The sequence below is a fragment of the Tupaia chinensis genome, unplaced genomic scaffold (assembly GCF_000334495.1).
Source record: "Tupaia chinensis unplaced genomic scaffold, TupChi_1.0 Scaffold000341_1, whole genome shotgun sequence".
NCBI classification, from domain to species: domain Eukaryota; kingdom Metazoa; phylum Chordata; class Mammalia; order Scandentia; family Tupaiidae; genus Tupaia; species Tupaia belangeri.
The window spans coordinates 2190713-2208399 of NW_006159835.1; the positions used below are offsets into that span (position 1 = coordinate 2190713).

Here is a 17687-nt window from a genome sequence, read left to right on the forward strand (position 1 = left end):
ATGAATGGATTGAAAAACTGTGGCACATATACTCTATGGAATACTATTCAGCCATTAAGAACAACAAAACCCTGACTTTTGACAGAAAGTGGAAGAATATGGAAGATTTACTGCTGAGTGAAGCAGGCCAGGCTATGAAGGAGAGACACTGTATGTCCCCACTTAATACATACCAAATGTCCACACTCTATAACTGAAACTGACAGGCTAAAGGATGTACAAACAGAAGAGGTGGATGTGAATGCCAGATGTGGGGTGTGTGGAGGAGTGGGGCCGGGGGAAGAACATTTGGAGGAGGTATACGAAGACAGCATTGTTGAAACAGGGAGGTAGTGTTGCTATATTTTGATCAACTAGACCAGGGAGAAATGTTCATATATTGAAATGATCACCTTGTAAGCTAAATAATGTAATTGAATGTATTTTTTAAAAATGTAAATAAAAATTAAAAATAAAATAAAATATATACATTAATTTAAACCTCTAACAAATTTAAGGTTTTAAATATTGCTCAAAAATATTACTTCAGGTATATACCAGTACATTCATTGCCTTTGTTGTCTACAGAAAGCTTAGCTGATTTTAAAAAACAGGATAAAAAGGATATTACTGGCCCAGCCTGGTGGTGCAGTGGGTAGCAAACCAAACTGCACTGCCAAAAATATATACATTAATTTAAACCTCTAACAAATTTAAGGTTTTAAATATTGCTCAAAAATATTACTTCAGGTATATACCAGTACATTCATTGCCTTTGTTGTCTACAGAAAGCTTAGCTGATTTTAAAAAACAGGATAAAAAGGATATTACTGGCCCAGCCTGGTGGTGCAGTGGGTAGCAAACCAAACTGCACTGCCACAAGCCCTGAGGCAGACCACAGCTGGGAACCCCGGTTAGCTTGAAAATATAATGAGCATGTGCGTGGCCCTGATCCTGAGTAACTAGAAGGCTGGGGAAAGGGGTCTGTGGTGTGACAAGACTCTACTGAGGATGTACCTTTCGCTCTCTCTCTCTCCCCCTTTCTTTGTCTTGTGCATGTATGATTGTGAATAAAAATAAACTTAAAAAAAAGATAGAACACTACTACCTAAAGGTACAAGGTAACAAAATAGGTTATCTATATAAGTAGTCTTCCTGTTCACATCATGACACTTACCTACTTTCAAAAATTGTAAAAATACCCACTGGTCCTTAAAACATTTTAGGCAATGATTCCATTGTGAATCTGATTTTAATTAAAAAAAAAAACAAAAACAGTATCTTCATACACAAACTTTGACATATACTCAAAAGAGATTTCAATCCTCTGAAGTCCATCCGTACATGAACCCTTAATTATTCCAAGATCCAAGGTTATGAGCTTATGCTTGGTATGTCACCAAGCCTATCAGTACACCCCCTACTGAGAGAAGGATGATTCACAGATCTGAATGGTTGAGGAAAATGACTCCATACTCCAACATACACCTTTCTGAATCTTGTGCTCATAAAAACCTGTTCTTTGGCCAAAGGTATTCAATTCCAAATCTTGTCATCCAGTGGTTTCCATGCTCTGTCCCCCCTCTTTTTTTTTTTTTTTAGGTTTTTGCTATAGGACACATATGCACATCAGAGAGACACAGAGAGAAGGAAAGTGAGAAATTCTCTCCCAAGGGTTGACCATGTTGCAATCACTTCTCCTCTAATTTCATCTTAGGATTTTGGACACACAGGCACACGTGCCCAGCATGATTTTCAAGCTGCCATGTCTAGAGCTCAAACCACAGTCAGCCATGTGGAAGTCCAGCACCTTAACCACACCACCTGCTGGCCCAGGGTCCCTTTTTTTTTTTTAAGCCTAATCAATTGATTACATACTTTCCTATGCCCTCAAGTTCTCCTTCCATATTTATTATTTTTCTCTCACTTATAAAGTCTCTCTGCCATTTATTATTAGCATGTATTAAGTTCTTACTATATATCAAGTACTATGTTCAATATCTTTTATTTCCTTAACATTTCTAATCCTGGCTTCATTTTGCAAGGTATCCCTGTATTATAGAGAAACAAAGGTTCTAGGAAAATCAGTAAGTATAAAGCACAAATGTATACTACTAGTAAGTGTGATTCCAACCCAGGTTTGAGTCAAAGCCCTGCTTTTCCCACTAACAAGAGCTTCTCTAAGTTTTCTTTTCAATATTTGTAACAGTAAAGGAGTAGAAGACATTATTTCCAAGGATCTGGAAGTATATCAAAAAAGAGTTCAATCAAAACATGACATTTCCTTGAAATCATATTTCATCTTCAATATTCTTAGAATTTTGGGGGAACCAGCAGTTAGCGTAATGGCTATGTCGCTGGACTCCCACGTAGTCGACCGTGGTTCGCGTCCCGGACCTGGTGGCTTAAAACTCACGCCGGGTACGTGTGCGTGCGTGCCCAAGGTCCCGAGAGGAGAATGGAGGAGAAGTGATTGCAGCATGACCATTCCCCCTGGGGGGTGATTTCTCGCTTTCTGTCTTTATGTCCCTCTCTGTCTGTCTGGCGTGTGCATGCACGCTATAGCGAAAACCTCTCAAAAAAAATAAAATAAAAATATTCTTAGAATTTTTTTATGCCTTACTGTGAAATGATTCCATGTTATTATAAAAACACCTCAATTACATATCAGAGAAGAAAATTTACAATAAAGAAAGAAATTGCCACATACCTTTAGGGATACACATAGCTGTGTTTGAAAAGCTTTGCCTAAAACATTCTTGATCATTTCAGTCCATAATAACTCCATATTAACAGTACCTCTAATTTCTTTTTTTAAAAGATTTACTTATTTAAATTTAAATTGTTATTCTTCAATTTAACCAGAGAGAGAGAGAAAGGAAGAATGAGAACACAACTGCCAGGTTCGTTACTCAAACCACAGTTGGTCATGTGGGAGTGCAATGCCTTAACCACCATGCCACATGCTGGCCCGTTACCTCTCATTTCTATTTCACAATTTTCAGCAATTATTTTACATTCAGCATAATACATGTCACCTATCTTTGTTTCATATGTGTATCTCTTAAACCAGATGTTAATATTTGAGTAGAGATGATCTCTTGTAGCCCATGGTAGTTAGCATAGTGCAAAGTCCCAAAACAGGACAGTAAGTGTGGGTGATGGTGATTAAATGAGTGGGTGAGTGACTGAATAAAAGGCTAAATCCACGGGCTTCAGAGTTTGAAAACTTGGGTTTGAAATCAGGCTAAGATGCTTTCTGTGTGTTCCTGAGCTGGTCTCTTAACTTCACCAAGTCAAAAAAATTATAATAATGTCCACTTTAGAGAGATTTCATAAAGATTAAATGTGGTATTTATTTGAAAACACTTTATATTCTTTTATGTTTTTTGAGTTTGTTTTGTTTTTTTGTTTTGTTTTGTTTTCTAATGCCACAAGGCACATACATGAGAGAAACAGAGCTAGAGAGAAGAAAACACCCCCCAGTGAGACGCGGTCATGCCACAATCCTTTTCCTCCAGTTTTCAGCACCATCAGGATCCTGAGCACATACACACACACACACCCCCCCTCACTCCCTTCCCCTGGCGTGAAAGCCACCAGGGCCAGGACTTGAGCTTTGGTCAGCCATGTGTAATCCAGCTTTCTCTGCACAGTGCTTAACCACTGCACTACAGGGCTGGCTCAATACTTTGTATTCTCTAACAAAACTTATCAAATATTATCTATAATTTATGAGTTTATCAACTGATTACTTGATATAGTTCCATTTTAGTAGGCAGGTATAGCAAGATCTTAAAGTTAACACATCACACTGGTCTCACTAAAATTCAAAATAAAAGTAATCAGTAATAAATTCCAGTATGGTACACCATCTTCTTAATACAACCAAGAATGAAGGCATAAAGTTATTTTTACTATGGAATATGTTTCAAAATGTATAAAGAACTGCTTTATATACTCATCTATCCCCCCCCATTTTTCAACTCAGTGATCCCAATGTTGTCAAAAACATCTTCTGCATCACAATTACAATTCGGTATATCCACGTTGGAACTCAAGTTACTGTTAACCACATGGCTGGCCACAGTTCAGATCCCAGCTCTTACAGTTTAGATCCAACGTCGAAAGACTCTGTGGCTTGAGAAGCACACTCAACAATGTGCACACATGCCCAAAATCCTGACGTGATAGAGAAATAGATAAAAATGGACTGCAGCATAACAATGTCCCACCAGAGGGTGTCTCTCTCTCTCTCTCCCTCTCTCTCTATCGCGCACGCATGCATAATATGCCCTCTGGCAATTAAAAAAAATAACAGATAATTTTACAGACAGCAAGCACTAACTTCAAACTAACAACATACATAGTTCTTTCCTTTTACACCATTACTCATCATGGTGTAAAATTTGTAGATTCACAGAAACTATATAGTGAACTTTTTTTAATTACTAAAATCAACAAAATGTCTGTAGGTTACTACAACCCTAGAAAAATCAGTTACTTTTTTTTTCATGATAGAGCATGTGCACAAAATAGAGAGAGAAAGAGAGAGAAGAGAGGAAAAAGAGTGTTCTTACTATAGAGTTTGTTTACACCACAACCCCCTTCCTCCAGTCCTCAAGCCTACCAGGATCCAGGTACACGCTGCACTCCCACGTAGTCGACCACGGTTCGTGTCCCGGACCCGGTGGCTTAAAACTCACGCCGTGCGCGTGTGCGTGCGTGCCCAAGATCCCAAGAGGAGAATGGAGGAGAAGGGATTGCAGTGTGACCATCCCCTCTGGGGGTGATTTCTCGCTTTCTGTCTCTATGTCTCTCTCTGTCTGGCGAGCACACGTGCCCTGTAGCGAAAACCTCTCAAAAAAAAAGAAAGAAAGTTGACAAGAGGTACCAGCAGTTAGCTCAATGGCTATGTCACTGAACTCCCATATAGTTGACTGCAGTTCGAGCCCTGGACCTGGTGGTTTAAACTCACATTGGGCATGTCTGCATGCGTGCCCAAGATCCCGAGAGGAGAATGGAGGAGAAGGGATTGTGGAGTGGCCATCCCTCCGGAGGGTGATTTGTCGCTTTCTGTCTGTCTCTCTCTCTGTCTTTCAGGCAAGTGCAAGCGCCCTATAGCAAAAACCTCTCAAAAAAAAAGAAAGTTGACAAGATAATTAAAAGACCAGGAAAGCCTGTCTGAACTATGAGCTTCCTATTCTAAAAGCAGGAGTTCATTTCTGAGGAGGTTGGAGGGGGAAGCTCTGTTGTTGCTAATATAGTCAAGTTTTTTTATATAGAAATGAGAACAGATCACTTTTCAAGAATCAACACAGGTAATGTGAACCTTTGGCCTAACAGTCAGAGAGATCCTGAGATAGATTCCTCAAAGGAAGTCAAATTTACCACAAAAAATAAAATAATTTGTAGGCAGACTCCCCCTTTTCTGATGTGACAGTATCTCCTATCATGCTCTTAGCTAATAGTGCTCAAGTGGCCTTCATTATTTATCAGAGAAATAATACAATAAACCAAAAAAAAAAAAAAAAGTGGGGGACTAATGAAATAGTTTGGCAAAAATACTGAAAACTGTTAAGCTGGGAGATGAGTACACAGAGGTTTACATTAGCCATCCTATCTGGTGTGTGTTTGAAAAATAATGTCAACAAAAAAATAAGTTTAATTTTTTTTAAAAAATTGGATTTTGATTTATCAAAACTACTAAATTTGTATGGTCCTCCATATATCATGCTTTCCAATTTCTGAAATATTTAGAAATCCAAAAGGGTGTGAGACTCTGGGGGCTGCAAGAAAACGTGGTTGAGAAGTTTATACCAAAAGAATGACCTAAAAGAGATCTAACAATTCTGAGATCTTTAATTTATCATTTGATTTTTACTTATGTATTTTTTTATTGCCAGAGGGTGCATGTGCTCACAAGAGAGAGTGAGAGAGAAAGAACCACCCAACAGGGTGTGAATCACATTACAATCCTTTTTCCTCCATTTCTTCCATCACGATTCTGAGCGCACATGCACATGAGCCTGGCATGTCCATAGCCACTGGGACCAGGAATCAAACCATGGTCAGCCATTTGAGACCTGGTTCCCAATGCAATGCATTTAACCATTTTACTATGGAGCCAGTTCTCAGTCTTCTTTAAATGTATTCTGGTCAGTGCTGTATAGTATAATTCAATTCTCTATTCTTTCAGCAAGTAACCAGCAAGGCTAGTAAGTACATTTTCTTGCCATTCAGCAAGAGCAAGAAAATTCACTTCCTTTCTTGATCAACTTCAGTGAATAGGGTGGGGAAACAACAGGCTTCCTAAACACAAAGTTGAATAAAATACAGAAAAAAATTAGCATATATATAGTACATAATACTAACAAATGCAGTCACATGATATTGACAAAATCACTCTTTGATCATGGATTAATAGAAAAAGTGGAGCATGCTGCCTAATAGAAATCTGACTGATTAGGTTCAAGAAAGTTAACTGGGATACATTTCCATAGCGGTTGGAACATTGTTGGGAAGGCTATAAATAGGACTCCTGGGAAAAATGATGCCCTACTCTAAAAAGGCTGAGCCATCTCTGATTGGTCCTTAGATTATAAATTGTATTGATTACAAAATGGGGGAGGGACACTTCTCATTTCTGTGAAATGGTCAGTGGTGTGTGTGTGTATATATATATATATATATATATATTACATATGCTTTGGACCTTTGGTAAACTGGTGCTTATAAAAGGCTTGGGTTTAAAAAGATCATTCATTTCAGTTTGGAGTTACGGAAGAAGCTACACCAGCTTTAATGGAAGAAAGTGCAAGTTACAATTCCTGATCAAGATAGCTGGTCTTTACCCAGACATCAGAGTGAACCCTTTGGCTGAGATGACACAGGAGAATAATAATTAGAGAGAAGAAGCGTTTGAATAATATGGGGTCGTCAGAAAAGTTATGATGTATTTTTCTATGCAAAAATGCCTCATGACGTTTCCAATGACCCAGTCTTTTTTTCTCTGAAAGAAAAGATCATTTATCAGAATATAACTTTATAAGATCAATCAAGAGATCTGGAGGCAGGTTTAAACTTTAATATAGTCAGAAGTCTGTGATTTTATACTGTTTACATTGTGTTATTTGGGCTATTACATCATCTCTATTTTTGGTATTACTTTGTCAGGTGTGTTTGGTGGGACACACGATCCTGTTCAACATAACCCAACAAAAGAAATAAAATTGGAAGATTTATAATACTGCCTTGGGATAAATATAATTAATATCTCATCCCTTTCAAAGGCTTCTGGAGGTAACATCAATAAATAGCATGAAAAAGGTACCAAGGATTCGAACTGCCTGTCACTGGTCACAACTGGAAATGGGAGGAGACATTATGATAACCCACTGATGTCCCCTGAGGACACAGAACCTCAAGTTAACCACATGCGTATTACTGAAATCATTTGGTTAAAAGCTAATAAAAAAAAGTAGATGTCTATTGATTTTTAATGGGTGAGCTCACTTGGGGAGCAAAGGGGTTCTTTTCTAATTCCTCTTCTTTTCTCTAAACTCACCAGTGTCTCTTCTTCTTTCCTGATATTTATTTCCTTGGGTTGGATGTCTTTTTTACCTAACTTAATTTTTTTTCTTGAAATTTAAATTCTGAGACTACTTCCTCCAGGAAGCCTTCCCTGACTCTGTCCTCCTTTACTGTGTTTTAGTACCCAATGGATATCTTTTCTCTTGCAGTTCTTTCTTTACTTATCCAATACCTCACTAGTTTATTTCTTGAAGACAAGCTAACTTATGTCAACAAATATAAGTCTCCATTAGTTTAAAGATGCTACACTATTATTTCACAGAACATTATAAAAGAAAAAAAATCACTACTTATTATAACAATATAATACTGTAGCTATAAGATGATCCCAATTTCACAGAAAAAAAATCTGGAGAACAAAAATCCATGAATAAATTTTTTTCTAATTGCGAGGGCACATGTGCTTGCCAGAGAAGCACAGAGAAGGAGACAGAGAAAGCACAGCACAATGGAACAGTCACTCTGCAATTCCTTCTCCATTTCTTCACCCTATTGAGATTTGGGGTGCACATACACGCATCCATCCGGCATGTTTTTTGAGTTTCCAGGCTGGGATTAAGTCGATCTCAACCAGGTGGGATCTAGTTCCCTAACCACTAGGCTTCTGGCTAGTCCCCAACTTTTTAGGTTTTTAAAACTACAGCTAGAGATATCATTTACAAATATAATGGGTCTAGATTTATTTGGGTAAGTTGAAACACCAGAAAGGAAAAAAACATTATGTTTTCTAAATATAATTTGAAGTTTCACATTACACTCGCATGTACACATACATACAAACACACACACACACATGCCCAATGTTAACTGCCTGGGTGAACAGACACTATTATGGCACATTAAAAAAAGAAAAAAAGAAACATTGCTTTGCAGTATCCATTCTTAATCACTTGCACTAAACATAGGTAAATGGATTGTAAATATTTCAAAATAAAGAATCACTTAAAATTTGTTTATATTTTTTGAAGTATATGGGTATATCTATTGTGAATATACACCAACATAGCCCCAGAGATAGATATTAACAAGTTACCAGCATTTGTTTATTTTCATTTAAAAATGACTTTTAATCTTGGATTAAATTTATAAGGGAAAGATGTCCTAATCAAAACACAAAAAATTTTGCAAGATAAAAATATTTTATCTAAGTGAAATACAAAGACGTAAGTGGTATATAGGAGTAGAAAAGCTAAAATCCTTCAAGAATAAATTCGGAGATCTAGGTTCCTTTTCTTTCTATCTTTCTATACCTTCTAAAAAGGAATGTTATAAAAATAGCTACTCCCTACCAAGCTACATGCTTTACATACATTACTTCTAATCTTCAATAGCCCATAGAGTAGCTATTAATAACATCATTTATACCTGTACACAGAAGATATAAAAGATTAAACATTTGTCTAAGGTCACATAGCTAGCAAGAGACAGAAATACTTCTAAAGTTTCAACTTACTAGTATAAGAAGCTTTCTGGTCCAAAGGAGAAAGTTCAGACAAAACCAGGAAATTTCCATGACCAGAAACAAAAGAACCAATAAAATAAAGAAAACGCTATCTTGATTTACTCAAAGAGGCAGAAAGGTGATATTGAGAAAAAAATTCAGAATTGTGGTGACTGATAAATTCTGAAATTTCATTTTAATTAGTCTAATAATAATTAATTAATTCAAGTAAATTTTGGATTGAACATAAATAATAAAGATTTATTATCAACACTTAATTGCTTATCTACTATGTATGTTCCTCAGGGGTTTACAGAAGGCCAGTTAAAACTTTTTCTATAACTCTACAATTTCTTATTTTTTTTCTTTGTCATTTAGAGAGGCAGTTTATGCACTAGGGATTAAGAGCAAATCCCTAGTGAAAAATGAGACTGGAAAAAAATGTTGATGTGTTAGCTAGACAACCTTGAACATGTTACTTAATCTTTCTAAGCCTCATTTTCTTTTTCTGTAAAATAGGGTTATATATTCAACTCACAGAGTTACTGCAATAAACAAATAAGATAATGTGTATAAAGCATTCCACATAGTATCTGGTTCATAGTAAGTGCCCAATTAATTTGTTAGGGTAATACATTTTGGAGATTTCTCTGTTTTATTGATATATTTTATAGTATTTAATAAAAGCTCACTTCTTACGAATGCTACTACTAAACATCATAAAGGAAGTCTCTAAACTTCTTTATTAACTGCAGGTTTTTAACATAAAATGCAAAGAAACATATTAAAATTTCAGAAAGAACATTCCTTTTTCATATCAGTACAATGTACCAAGAGACTTTCAAACAAAACCCAGATTTTACAAGAGAAAAATAGACTTCGGTCCTTTGAAATTCACTAACTCTCCCCCATGAAATATAGAAGGACATTTAAAATATAACTTTGAGTACAATATTATAACATGTTATTGCTGGAAATAACATCTGCAAAAAAAGAACTGCTTCTGCAGACAACAGTCAATTTCATAATTCACCACTGAGGGGAGCTATAACCTAGGAAAAGGTTTATTTAGTGTCCCAAGGTTATTTTTCAACTTTCTTGGTCCTACAATCTTTGCTTCATCAACCTTCTTATTAAAATATATGTTAAATTAATTTGACAAGCACACCCCACTTCACTTTTGGAGATACTAGGAAAATTATAAAGCTCATTATGTCCACATAATCATAAAAATAGGAGGAGCCTTATGCCTCTTCCCTACTTTTCTCCATAGATACCACTTATTTAATATACATTTAATATATATCTTTATTTAAACTAACTTACTGTAAATTTCACACATTAGTCTACCTCCAAAACACACAAGAATATGTGAAGAAGAGATTTATGTTTTAGATATTACTCTATTTCCACAGTGCCTAGAACATCATCCAAAACACAACACATGTTCAATGAACAGTTACTGTTAAATTCATTAATTAATACTGGCTCAATTGTTTCAAAAGTTAAAAATACTGCATCAGAGGCCAGCTAATGGTGTGGTGGTTAAGGTCGTTGAATCCTACATAGCCGACTGTGTGGCTCTAGGGCTGGACCTGGTGCTTGGAAAACACACCAGACACATGTGCATGGGAACCAAAATTCAGGAAGGAAAAACGGAGAAGGGATTGTGACATGACCATCTCCCAGGGGGAGCACTTTCTCATTACCCCACCTTTGGTGAGCACATATGCTCTTTAGCAAAATAAAAACAAAATAAAACAAACACATTACATAATGCCAAATAAAGCTATTACCTGAAAAATATGTCTTTTTATATTATATTAAATTTCAGTTTAAAAGAAAATATTTTAGTACAGTTCTTTAATCCCAAAGATAGTTAAATTGACAGACTTAGAAGACTCACGGGTTTAATATATATTTATGGTAGAATTCCTTTTCTTTTTCATTTTCTTTTTTTTTTTTTTTTTTTAAGTTTTTGTTATAACAGTGTGTTGTACTTGCTGGAGATAGAGAGAGAGATAAAGGGGGAAAGGGAGAAATCATCCCTCCAGGGAGGATGGCCACACCACAATCCTTTCTCCTCCATGCTCTAGAGATTTGGGCACACATGTACAGCACTCAGTGTGTTTTTCAAGCCATCAGGTCAGGATTCTAACTATACAGTTGGGCACGTGGGATCCAACCACCTTAACCTTCATGCCACCTGCTGGCCCAGTAGAATCTCTCTTTAATGATCTGATTGGCCTAGGTAGCTGGTCAAGTGAAGGAGAGAATTATGAATATTGGTACCTCCAAATTTTAATTTTTTTCAATACATATTTATGTGTTTCATGCATCAGTTTCTGGCCTCCTTAAGAATAACTTTGTTGACAATTGGTTTTCTCATATAATCAACACTGACGATGTATTTTTATCCTATTTCAAATTCTTTTAAATGAAATTAATACTTTAGAGATACAATATGAATGTAAAATCCTTCCAGATTTTTATACTTTACAGTGACATTATCCACACTAGGTTTAACAACTCACTTTTATGAAATATTTCTAAAACATTGAAAAATATGACAAATAATTTTTTCTTTTTTCTTTTTTTTTTTTTGGAGAGGTTTTTGCTATAGGGCGCGTGCACTCACTAGAAAGAGACAGACAGAGAGACACAAAGCGAGAAATCACTCCCCGGGGGTGATGGCCACGCCGCAATCCCTTCTCCATTCTCCACTCGGGATCTTGGGCACGCACGCACGCACACACGCACAGCATGAGTTTAAGCCACCGGGTCCGGGACTCGAACCATGGTCAACTACAGAGGAGTTCAGTAACATAGCCATTTCACTAACTGCTGGTTCCCTGAGAAATAATTTTTAAACTGAGTATTTCAATTATTTATGAAACATACAGTTGAATTATATTATTGTACTAACAGGTCAATAGCACTAAGAGGTCTTATAAGGGATCAAAACCAATTATAATTCTCTTATGAGAGTAGAAGTATACAGATTTGTGTCATCAAGTAGCCTACTAACCATACTGACACATACAGGCTTAAAATCAGAACATTTTATAGACAGAATGGAAAATATGAGATAATCCATGTGAGTTAAGTAGCAGTTGAAAGAGCTTCCATTCATAACAGCATATGGATACTTCACATACTATCTAACTGCCCCTAGGGTCTACTTTTTAAATTTTCTTCAATATAGTTGATGGAGGCTGCTAATGTAATTTCCTTCTTAAAAAAATAATCCCAGGATCAGCAGTTAACATAATGGTTATGTCACCTGGCTCCCATGTAGTTGACTGCAGTTCCAGTCCTGGATCCAGCGGCTTAAACTCGCACCGGTGGCATGTTGCGTGAGTGCTCAGGATCCAGAGAAGAGATTGGAGGAGAAGGGATTGTAGCCTGGCTGTCCCCCCTGGGGGGTGATTTCTCACTTCCTATCTCTTTGTCTCTCTCTGTCTTTCAGACAAGTGCACCCACCCTATAACAAAAACCTCTCAAAAAAAAATAATAATAACAACAATCCTTACAGGAGTTCTAATAGTTTACTGAGCTTAAAGATAATGATTCACTCACTCCTTCAACAAATGTATTTTGAGAAGTTACTACCCAAAATGTACTATGTTTAAAAAAAAAAAAAAACGGGACTGCAGGTGGTATGGTTAAGGGCGCTGGACTCCTACATCGTCAACCGCAGTTCGTGTCCTAGACCTGGCAGCTTCCTGTCTCATTTCCCCTCTCTCTCTCTCACTCTGTCCCTCTCTGATCAAAATGAAAATAAAGTTAAATAAAATAATAATTCTTAAAAAAATAAAAAAACAGAAGCCATTAAAACGCCTTTAAAAATACTGTGGTGGATACTGGGATAAATAAAACTTTTCCCCTTTTAAATTCACTTATCCAGGGACCAGCAGTTGGCATAATGGCTATGTTACTAGGCTCTCATGTAGTCGACCACAGTTCGAGTGCTGGACCCAGTGGCTTAAACTCACACCGGGCACCACGTGTGCGTGCGTACCCAAGATCCTGAGAGGAGAATGGAGAAGAAGGGATTGCGGAGTGACCATCTGCCCTGGTGGGTAATTTTTCTCTCTCTCTGTCTCTCTCTCTCTCTCTCTGTCTTTCTGGCAAGCACATCCATCCTATAGCTAAAACAAAACAAAACAAAACAAACTCCCCCCCAAAAAAAAAATTTTACTTATCCAAGCAGAGATCTTGTCAGCATTTCAGAAAACTGACCTAGATTTTCCAGAACAGGTTAAAAAGCACTTGGGACCAGCAGTTAGCGTAATGGCTATGTCGCTAGACTCCCATGTGGTTGACCACAGTTTGAGTCCTGGACCCGGTGGCTTAAACTCACGCCGGGCACATGTGCGTGTGTGCCCAAGATCCCGAGAGGAGAAGGGATTGTGGTGTGGCCTTGGGGGGTGATTTCTCGCTTTCTATCTCTCTGTCTTTCTGGCAAGTGTACATGCCCTATAGCAAACCCCCCCCCAAAAAAAAAAGTACAAACACACTTGAACAGATAAAGCAAAAACTATTCTCGAATCCATTTTTGCAGGAAGTGGTCCCGGCATAAAGAAATTATATCTTCCTGAAAACGAAAGAGGTGATCTGCCCAACTCTAGTCTATTTTTCAGACTAGAATACAGGACTTACATTGTTTCATATTAGGTTTAAATGTAAATCCTTTTACATTAGATAGATCATAATTTATGTAGCTGTCCCAATTTAGAGTATGTAAATTAGCGTATTCTTCTAAGTCAATATACTTCAAATGCACTAGAGCACGTGTATTCTGAGAGTACAAGCCAGTACTCCACATTCTGCTTTCTGTGAATCTGCAGATTCTGCCAACCAGATTTAAAATGTTACACTGTTGCTGAACTACTTAAAAGTTAGACATAGAATAGCTGTATCTGTACTCAACAAGCAAGAGACATTTTTTTCCATTGTCATTATTCCCTAAAAATATATAGTATAATAATCATTTACATAACACTTTCACTGTGTTAAATACTGTAAGTAGCCACTAGACTCTCACATGGCCAATAGCAGTTCGAGTCCTGGACCTAGAGGGTCTCTCATTTCCATGTTTCTCTCTCTCTCTCTCTCTCATTAAATTTAAAATAATAATAAATAAATTAAAATAACTTTCAAAAAATAAATATGTGGAAGGATGTGTATATGTTATATATGGGAATGCTATGCCACTTTATATAAAGGACTTAAGAATCCTCAGATTTTGGTAACTATAAGAATTCTAGAGACAATCTCACATGGATTCCAAGGGACAAGTGTATAGCAACTTTATAATACTTCTGAAGTCTGGTAACTTTGTAGGATCAAAGTAAATCTGAACCGATGCATCTAATATTTACTTTTTATCTTTAACCTTTCATTTTATTTTATTTCTGCCAGAGGGCCCATGGCTTCACCAGAGATAAAGAGAGCAATAAAAAAGCACTCCCGAGACAAGGCATCATCGTGCCTCAACCCCTTTTCCTCCATTTCTCCACCTTGTCTCTTCCCCTCCATTTCTCCACCTTGTTGGGATTTGGGGCACACAAGCACTTATACCTGATACATTTTTCAAGCCACCAGAGGCACGGTAAGCCACATGAGATCCTTAAACACCATGGGACTGGATGGTCCCATGTTTTTTATTATTATTATTTTAATGGTTAAATAGGACCATTTCCATGGCCTAGTGGTACAGGGAGCAGGATCTCACATGGCTGACTGCACTGTTTGCATCCTGGACCTGGCAGCTTGAAAAACACATTGACACATTTACCCAAACTGCACAGGGGAGGATGTAGAAGGGATTATGGTATGGTCATCTTCCATCGGGGGTGCTTTCTCACTTGCTTTCTCTCTCTGTCTCTCTCTAGTGAGTGTATATACCCTCTTGCAGATTTTAAAAATACATTATGCTGAGAAAAATAAGTCAACTGCATAACTGCCTCTTAAAATCTGCAGCAAAAACAGACATGAGCCAACAAAAATCATAAGAAATGTGTCTAATAAATATGCACATTATTAGGGGCCAGCAGATGGCCTGGTGGTTAAGGCACTGGACTCCCACACAGCTGACTGCAGTTCAAATTCCAGACCCAGTGCCCTGAAAATCATACCGGGCACATGTGTGTGCATGTCTAAAATCCCGAGTGGAGAACAGAGAAGGGATTGAAGCAGCTATCCCCCCAGATGGTGATTTCTCACTTTCCCTCTCTCTGTCTCTCTCCAACAAGTGCATACCCTATGGCAAAACCCTAATATTCTAGCAAAAGTTTCTTAGCAAACATTACCACTGTAGTTATTGTTGTCATCATATTAATATGCTGTTGAGGAATTATCTGCTCTTTCCACACTCATTAATTTTACGTTTCTTTGAATTAGCGCATCAGTATCTAGATTCCCCTAGGTTTTGATCATAAAAAGATCTTTAAAAATGGTTATTCTTTTCTTTGATACTCATGACCAAGTTTCTACTACAAAAGCTAAAAATACCTTCCTCTTTAAATGAAAAGCTAGTTAATTTTGCCTTTCAATTTCCTTTTTATTTCTCTAAACTGGCACAGGAAATAACTATACTAGAAACAATTAGGTAGGGAAAAAGAATTGTTGAATAGGAAATGTATAGCAATATTCATAATCCATTCCAGACATAAAAGTATAAAGAAGAATATATACTGATATGGATTTTTCAAAGACATAAATTAGGGAGTTATTGATTCCAAAGTATTGCTCTAAATAATTCCTTTACATATTTTATTCTTCATGAACTTAAAAATAAAAAATTTGGGCAACAAATAATAACTTTCAAATAGTTTATAAAAATGTTTCTATTGATTAAAACCAAATTATGGGGGGGGCAGCAGGTGGCATGGTGGTTAAGGGCAGAGGACTCCCACATGGCCGACCACGGTTTGAGTCCCAGACCTGGTGGCTTGTTTTCTCACTTTCCGCCTCTCTCTCTATTTCTCTCACTCCATCCCTATCTCGTCAAATTAAAATAAATAAATAAATATATAAAGTTAAAAAAATAAATCTTTATTTTAAAAAATGGACCTAAAAAAGCCCTTGAAGGTATCTAGTGGGAAACCTTCAATTTTATATATGAAAAAACTGAATCCTAGAGAAAAATTTACTCAAGTTTACCAGTTTTGAAGATAAAAAATCAGGATGTATACTAAGTTCAAATCCAATCTAAAATTCATGGTTTCATTTTACTCTGAGATAAGAGGGAAAAAATGCATTTTTTCTTTCAAATAAGAATATGTAAAGACAGTAAAAAATCTTTCACCTGCTAAAAAGCATGATGGAGGGCCAGCATGCTGGTGGTTAAGGTGGAATCCCACATGGCTGATCATGTTTAAGTCCCAGGCCTGGCAGCTTGAAAAATATGCTAGGTGGAGAAATGGTGTAGTGGTTATGCCGCTGGACTCCCACATGACCGACTGCAGTTCAAGAGCTGGACCCGGTGGCTTGAAAATCATGCTGGGTGCATGTGCCTGCATGCCCAAGGTCCCAGGAAGAGAGTGGAGAAGGACTGCAGCATAGCTCTCCCTCCAGGGGGTGATTTCTCACTTTCCTTCTCACTGTCTCTGTCTCTCTCTCTCCAGCAAGCACATGTGTCCTGTGACAAAAACCTCTTAAAAGAAAAGAAAATCATGCTGGGCATATTTGCATGCATGCCCCAAATCCCAGAGGAGAATAAAGGAAAAGGGACTGAGGCATGGCTATTCCCCCGGGGAGTGATTTCTCACTTTCCCCCTCCTCTCTCCAGCAAGCACACATGCCCGATATCACAAGGAAAGAAAAAAACAAGCATAATATGGTTGACAATCTCCAGAAATCCAGTGTTCTCTCATCATATCAGAGTTGAGTTTTCAAAATTATTTGATTGCAGGACAAAACATATTATATTAATATTTCAGTCAAAATCTTATTTTCTAATGTAAACTCAGTAATAATTAAAAGACATCTATATTATTTTTATTGAGTATTTTTGAATCTAATATTTTAATAAACATTTGGAGAGAAGGAACGTTAACATTTTATTTTCCATTTTCCTTTGTCTACTCCCTCATCTGATAGTCAGATTCCTAATAATTTCAACATTTGACTAATAAATAGCAAATGAATCAAATAAGCTAAGCTTAAATAAATATATTTTACATTAAAAAAGGCTATAATCATTCTCTTTTACTTGAGAAACATAAACCCCAATATGAACAGGGTAATTGAAAATACACTCCTTTATTTCATGATCCATTTAAATTTTACCACTTTATTTTAAATTTTAATATTTCTTTACTGACCTTTGAAGTGAAATATTAATATAGAATTCAAAAAAAATTTCTCCTCAAATCCATAGACTTAAATTCCTTTTACAATCAAATCAAACATGTATCACATATAAGGGATGGGTCTTCAAAAAGTTCATGGAAATGTATATCATGGAAAAAAACACATGGATTTCAACCATTTCACATCAAAATAAACTCATACTTTTTCTTTCTTTCATTTATAAATTTGCTCTAGGGTGTGTGCACTTGCCAGAGAGAGAGAAAGTGAGAAAGCACCAAGGGAATGGCCATGCTGCAATCCCTTCTCCATTCTCCTGTTGGGATTTTGGCCATGTGCATATATGCGTACACACCCA

General features: G+C 36.8%; 1 protein-coding gene across 9 annotated transcripts in view; it reads right to left on the minus strand.

Moving 5' to 3' along the window:
- The window catches only part of EHBP1 (EH domain binding protein 1), a 587840-nt gene that overhangs the window by 305040 nt on the left and 265113 nt on the right, over nucleotides 1–17687 (minus strand). The gene's annotated exons all lie outside the window — the stretch shown is intronic.